Genomic DNA, 8,262 nt, shown 5'->3' with positions numbered 1-8,262 from the left:
ATCAAGTCCACGATTCCATATTCCCATTTTAGTAATCATATTCCTTGTTTCTAGGGTTGGTTATCAATCTGTTTTGTTTCGTTTGTGTATTTAAAGACTTCAGTGTCACGTTAATGGAATAGACTTAAAATTTGACAAAACAGAGTTTATCTCTTTGGTTACTTGTTCATGTGTTAAACATAACACATCTCTTTGGCTTTGAAGAGGGACCATTCTATCACAAGACCATTCCTCGTAGTTCGATCCATTGAATAAGAGATGATAGATCACGGTGTCGGGGTGGTCAGCAGTGGTAAGATCGTTAGGAGATATCATACGTTAGGTCTCCATCAGATTCGGGTTCGTTGTTGTTGTTTCGGTTAAGTTCGAGTTCGTCGGAGTGGCCATCGAGTGAAAGAAACAAAGGAGAAGGAAAAAAATGGTCATAGCTCCGATACCATGAACAAGTCGATGGAGAAGAATAAGTTTCTAATGTCTATTCAAAATTACCATTACAAGGATATATAGCTAGAAACATATATTTAGTTTCCTAAAGAATTACATAGAGAATCAATTACACTTAATTTGCACTGCGGTGATTGATATGAGATTGATATCCCATTAAGAAGGTGGGGGTTTAGCTGAATCACCATGGATATTAACGTTACATCCTTCTGGATCATGAAGATTGTCGCGGATTTTGGGTGTTTAGGCTTCCGAATGAGCCATCAGCTTCAGACACCGCAGCGAGTCACTTTCTCCTGGCCGGTGTTAATATAAATCAACAAAGATAGAAAACCTGAACTAAATACTTTTTCATAAACTCTGTTTTTAGTGACCTATTTACCTATTATTAGTTCATTACTTTGATTTTGTCTTTGTCTCTTTTTTCCTTGCATCTCATGTTTGATTTAGGTGTTTACGTGAGATGCATTTAATATACAAGACTAGAATTTCTTTAATTTCAAATCATGTTGAAATGATTTTGATTACTATTCTATGGAATCAAACTTACAAGATCAGTCAAACAACTATGTTATGTTTTGATTTTGGACCAAAAGAATTGCTGATTTTGTTCTTTATTATCAATTATGTGATGGTTTTTCTTTTTACAACTTTCGTCTAACATCATTTTGACTTAAAATTTAAATTTTTATTTAAACTTTTTATTAATATATTTATAAATATTTTTATATTTTTATTATAAAAATATATTTATTAATATATTTATTATCAATTATGTGCAATATATTTATAATATTTTTATTAATATATGTTTTTCCAAAATATATATAATGTATATAATCGTACTAGGAGTTGTCCCGTGCTACGCACGGGCTTATCTTCACATTTGTTTTATTGGCAATTTTTTTTACTGTTAGATTTTCATCTTTCTGTATTTTGTTTTCTTAACTGGTTTCTTTTTATTGATAAAAATGATATTAATTTTTGGGGGAAGAGTATTTATCTTAAGTAATTAAACTACACCCCCTCTTTGGAACGCTTTCTCTCTCTTCTCTCTCTCAAATCTTTCAAAGAGAGAAAGCTTTCGTTCTCATTTTCCAACGAAACTTATCGTTGGCTTTTTGTCTCCGGCTAAGTCCGGTTATATTTCTCGCCTAAGTGCGAGTGTATAATAGCTTTGGTGGCTATTTCTTTAGTTTTCTCTTCTTTTTGCAGAACCTCATAGATCTCCTTATGGTTAAGGAGGCAAAGCCGAGTAGTGGACGGAGCTTTTGGATCGTCGGATTGCTCGATTCCATTCATGAGGAGTGTAGATCCTCATAACTTATTGGGGCCGTTAGATCGGCTATGGATGATGGTTTCTTTTTGGGTTTGTGAATCGTGAAGAAAGGAATTTGGTGGCTGGTGAAGAACGGATTAGGAGAGTGTGTTTTGCGACTGATATGACATCTCACCTTCTCGCGTATTCCAGGGCTTAACAAATATGAAATTTCAATNTCTGTTTCTTTCATACTTGGAAAAAGCTGCAAAAAGATTTGGTGAATTTCGGAGTTACAAGCTGAAATTTGACAGATCATATTGTGGACAAAGTGCTATACTTGCCAGAAATTTGGCTGTGGTCGGAGTTTCAGCTCCGGCGGAAAGGCGGTGGCAGTGACGTGAGTCGGTCGTCGCAATTCTCCTTCAACGTGCATGCAAACATGTGTTATACACGTGTCCCTTATTGACCCATTCATTTTGTTTCTCTGCTTATAATACTTTTGGGTTAATTGGGCTTTTATATCTTGTAATTAGGCTCCTATTCACCATGTAATCCTTTTAAGATATTTAATGAAAACAGTCGGCGACAAAAAAAAATAATTATTAAACTACACCCTCATGTATATTAGATTTTATTAATCATGTTTACTTTTTTGAATAACGAAATGTTTAAAAGTTTAGACTGATTCTCTTCTAGGACATGTTGTTTTGCGATGTAACCACATTGCAATACATTCTTGGCGAATTTTGTGATTACAAGATATAGGATTTATGTAATGTATTTGTAAACATTGAAATGAAATTTAACATTAAAATGGTCAATCAATATTTAAACAACTTTGAGAATAGTAACATGTTTGATGTAAGCTGTATGGGCAAATGATCATCGACTTTGTATTTTCTGTTGGGTCAAGACGTAATTTGTCAACTAAAAATTATAGAAGATAGACTCATATAGTTATATTAATACATGTCACTTAATAACTTGTTTGGACGTTGTTTCCGTTGTGGCCTTACAGAAATAGCCGAGATCTACCATCATTTTTGAGTTTTGAATTTATCCCATGAGTAATCTTTTATTAAAGATGATGAAGTTTGGAGATACAAAATAAATATTATATTTCTTAGTGTTGCACATTTTTCATCCTCAGATTCAGATAATGTGTAGTTTATTTCCCTTTTAATTGTTGGTAACCCCTAACATAAAAAACACATATTTTGTCCTGTCAACACAAAGACGGAAAATGATATGAATCTTTCAAACTTCAAAGCCTATTCAGTGGCTTTAAACCAAAAACAAAATAAAATAAAGATTACATTTTGATGATTTTATTCACTTTGACATTGTTTAAGGCAAATCCTCATCATCTTTATTTAGTTGTTACGTAAAGACATAAGCGAAAGTTGAAATTTAAGTCCCATATCACAAGTTAACTAAAATCAATTACAAATCGCCTCGTCTAACGTTGTTTCTCTAATGTCTTCCTTTGACATATATATAATAGAGATTTGATCATCTATTTTAAGCTTTAGGTCTCTCTATCCGTAGTAATTTTAACAAATATCCAAGTTAGAATAATATATAATGTATAATTAAATTTTAAACTTAAAAAAATCATTTTCTAACACAATTATACCGTTGTGTGATATATATCTTAGGCTAAGTTACATTGTTTTGACTTTATGAATACGTCGTAGTGTACATGCACGTAGGCTCATGATGTCTCCATACCGTAATTAAACATTTAAACTCGTTGATATAAAACAGAAAATGTTATTACAGCTTACTCAAAATGGCAATAGCNGTAGTTTATTTCCCTTTTAATTGTTGGTAACCCCTAACATAAAAAACACATATTTTGTCCTATCAACACAAAGACGGAAAATGATATGAATCTTTCAAACTTCAAAGCCTATTCAGTGGCTTTAAACCAAAAACAAAATAAAATAAAGATTACATTTTGATGATTTTATTCACTTTGACATTGTTTAAGGCAAATCCTCATCATCTTTATTTAGTTGTTACGTAAAGACATAAGCGAAAGTTGAAATTTAAGTCCCATATCACAAGTTAACTAAAATCAATTACAAATCGCCTCGTCTAACGTTGTTTCTCTAATGTCTTCCTTTGACATATATATAATAGAGATTTGATCATCTATTTTAAGCTTTAGGTCTCTCTATCCGTAGTAATTTTAACAAATATCCAAGTTAGAATAATATATAATGTATAATTAAATTTTAAACTTAAAAAAATCATTTTCTAACACAATTATACCGTTGTGTGATATATATCTTAGGCTAAGTTACATTGTTTTGACTTTATGAATACGTCGTAGTGTACATGCACGTAGGCTCATGATGTCTCCATACCGTAATTAAACATTTAAACTCGTTGATATAAAACAGAAAATGTTATTACAGCTTACTCAAAATGGCAATAGCAAAAAAAGCTTAAAGGAGAAAATAAGAGTAACTAAATTTTTTATTTGATTGTTTGGTCATTCCGTAAAAGTTTTCTCCTCCACCTAACCACCAGTCCAGACTATTACTTTACATTTTTGAATAAACTTCAGTTTCTTGTCTGAGATCCTAAATCCTCCATTTTCATTTAAAAATGAATTGTGCAATGAGCAAATCATTTACATGATCTAAAGAAAAAATGCTTCACAGACATTAGAACTTTCCTCGAATCATAACAATAATTTGAGTACGAAATAGAATAAAATCACATGAAATATACATATTAAGGATCCAGCCAGTTAACCATTATAGTAGCATAATTTGGCCGTTTAAAATTAGGATAATTTAAAATTTTATATAAAGAGAAATAAGAGATTGGAATATAAATTTATGACTATACATTGAATTTGATTTTTTGATATAAATGTAAGCTAATTTATTGGGATTTTAAAGGCGGGATTTAAAAATAAATTGTGCAATGAGCAAATTATTTACGTGATCTCAAGGAAAAATGCTTTAGAGACATTAGAAGTTTCCTCGAATCATAACAATAATTTGAGTAAGAATACAGACACATGAAATATACATATTAAGGAACGAGCCAGTCAGCCATTATAGTAGCAGAATTTGGCCGTTTAAAATTTATGGGACAATATAGAATTTTAGATGAAGAGAAATAAGAGATTGGAATATAAATTTATGACTAAACATTGAAACTGATATTTTGATAGAAATGTAAGCTAAGCTTTCTAAAATGTAAGTCAGTGTTAAATTGAAAGTTGTCTTCGAAGGGTGGTTTTGATCTTTGTTTTCAGATGTTTGAGATGAGGATATTTTGCCAACAACATCTGGTGAGTGGGTAAATGTAGATATAAATTATATACTAAAGAACAAAGTGGAAGCTAGGATACCAGAAATACGAACAATGCAAAATAGGTTGTTACATGGAAGCTCCTCACCCTTGTCTAAGCAAGTCTGAAAAAGTAGAGAACCTAAAATAATCAAAACCAATAGAGCATTATCGTTTTTTAACAGTCTCCAAAGACGTTTTCTCCGTAAAAACAATTCTCCACTTGTGGTTGGTGCGACGATAACGGTTGGAGGATGCGACAACATCAAATCATTGATGCTGTACAATTGGCCTTTAACCAATTGATCTTGAAACTTAGGCACACGATTAGGAAGGACTGAAGCTTGTATAGCACAATCCTAAAACAAAGGCGAAATGAATATGTTAAAATGGAGCTAAATCAGGGGTCAAGAGGAACAATAATAGAGATAATATACATTTTCATCAGGAAGGAGACATTTTCATTAGGAAGGAGATATTGTTTTTAAACCCCGTTTAAAAAAAAAAAAAATTTGATTCCAAACAATTTGAAAACGATTTTGGACATGATTAATGTTACATACTGTCTTTAATTACCTTAAAGATTGTAATAAGTAATACAAATAATGTAATCATAATAATGGTTCATATGATTCTAATTGGTAGTACAGATCTAAACCCCTTCTAAAAAAATTAAATTTGATTCCAAACAATTTGAAAACAATTTTGGACAGGATTAATGTTACATACTGTTCGAAACTTCAAATAGGTGTTCGGGATCTTGACACACACATTAAACCGGAAATGATTTAGAATTTGGAAGTGGAGTAGGAGAATTAAACCAAAGAAACCCAATGATTATGAGATCTGTGAAGGTACATCGGAGGTGGTAGCTGCTGGGAACGATGGTTGTGAGAAGGTGAGTACAGGTGAGTTTGGCATCGATTGGCTCGTATACTCCTGATGGGTGTAAGGGCTGTCAATTATATTTGTTGGGCTTGTAATTGGTCTTATTTTGTGAAGTCTAATATGAAAACTTAAAAACAATGGCCTTTAAAACTAAGAGAGGACATGTGTCAGTTATATAATAAGCCAGGTGTCATGTTCTAAGGAAAAGTTGAGAAAAACCTTCTCTTATTATATAAGATATACGGTTATGCGATAGACGATAGTTCGCGATCCCTCTAGCGCCGTATTTTAGGATATTGATTTCTACAATAACCTATTTTGTCATAAACCCAAGTCTTCATTCTTACTATATTTAACACTCTTAGTCGCATCTCATGAAATATCGTTTCCTTTATGTGGCTTCGATGAAACAATAAAAACCCTTCTGAAAGTAGTCTTGCTCGCATCGAACGATCGAGACTTTTGGAGATTTGCTTCACTGCCTACATTGTTTTTTTTTTCTTCTGAATGAATGTAAATTGCCTACATTGTTACTATACTAGTTTTGTGTTGTGTCGTCAAGGTTTTGTAATGTTACTCGTGGTAGTTGATATATCATGGTTTTTGTGGTTTTTAACCATGATATAAGGAGTCTTTTAGTGTCTTTTTATTTGTTTCTAGATTGTTTTTGAGTCTTTACAGGTTTTTAGCATGGAAGGAGCAAAGTGGAGCAATTTGGATCAGTTTGGAGCAATAATCCGCAAGAAATCAACTTGGAATCGATCAGAGGAGATGGTGTCGATCGACACTGCCTTAGCATCGATCGACACCCTCTTTAGGCGATGAAGAATCACAAATTTGGAAGTTTTACAAAGTTGCCCAAAGTTTTCCATATTTGCAACATAAGTCCCTGACGTGTTTTAGGACATATATATATATAGTTTTTAGGTTTTCCAACCCCTTAAGTTTTATTGTAGCAAGTTTTATTTTTCTGCAATCCTGTGAGATTTTGAGAGCTTTGGGAGAGAGAGATCAGATCTGCTTTGTAGAGAAGAATTTCTTGAACTCCTTCTTACTCTTTTTAATCTCTATTGCTTATTATTCCGAATGATGTTTTGTTCTTCAATGATTATGTCTGAGTAGTTTGCTTGTTAGGTTTAGGGTTTTTCACAGGGATTTTATGAATTATTAGATCTGATTATTTAGGATTCCTTATCTTGCTAGATCTTTATCTTAGGTTGTTCTTCATATTAATCCTTGATTGGCCATCTAGAATTAATACTTTAGGAAAATAAATTGATATGAGAATATAATTGTTTTCCTGATAAAACCTTTTGATGAGCAAAATTATTTCTTGCAAAGAGATTTGATTTAATAATTTTGTGAACAATCTAAACCTGATTTTATTGCTGATTTATTACCTAGAATTTTACAAAGAGATTTGGATTTTCTGGTTTTAAATTTAGATATTATTTGCAGTGAGAACTGATTTAATTTACAAAAGTGTTTAGAGTTCTAGATCTGTTCTTAATTGTTTGAATCCTAATTTATTGATTGATTTAATATTTCATAATTTCCTGAGAAATTCCCTAGGCCTAGCTTTTTGATCTTCTGAATTTACAACAGCTTTTATTTAATATTTTGCATTGCTTTTATTTTAATTCAATTTAATCTGTTTAGCTTAATTATAAAACTCTATAATTTATTGTGTAGTCTTGAGTCCTTGTGGAATTCGACCCCTAAGTACTGCATTGATCTCTTAATTTGAGAGAGTAGCTCTAGGGTAAATTTGAGCATATCAAATTTTGGCGCCGTTGCCGGGGACTCTTTGATCTACCATTAGATTTGAGTTTTAGATTTTGTCTAAATTTTTCTTTTTATTTTCAAACTAACACGCTTTTGTTTTCTTCTCTCTTGTGTGTTTCAGGTGTATGCCTAATAAGCCTAACACAAGGAGCAACAAGACTGGTCCAATTATGAAGCTTTCAAACCAAGAGTTGGGAAAACTTGAGCGTGAGAACAGAAAAGCAGCCAAATCTCTGAAGATGGTTAATACGATCATTCTGATGCGTGATGAGGCTGGTGTTTTGAGGGATCAAGAGGGCCATTTTCGCAATGAGCAGGGCCAAAAGCTTGATGCAGAAGGAAACGTGATTCCTGAACCTGTTGTCAACGAACAGGCTGTAGTGAACCAGCAAGTTGGTGTCGTTGATGATCCGAACCTTGGTGTCGATCGACACCAACTAGGTGGCATCGATCGACACCCACCTGCAGACGTGCGTGGAGCTGCCAACCACGTACAGAACACCGTTCGACGACAGGATAACAACCGGGATCTGATCAGGACCATTGCTGACTACAATCGGGCTGATCTGGTG

The sequence above is a fragment of the Camelina sativa genome, chromosome 15 (genome assembly GCF_000633955.1).
Source record: "Camelina sativa cultivar DH55 chromosome 15, Cs, whole genome shotgun sequence".
In the NCBI taxonomy this organism is placed as follows: domain Eukaryota; kingdom Viridiplantae; phylum Streptophyta; class Magnoliopsida; order Brassicales; family Brassicaceae; genus Camelina; species Camelina sativa.
The sequence above is the reverse complement of the archived record's forward strand: the minus strand, read 5'-3'. Positions refer to the sequence as shown.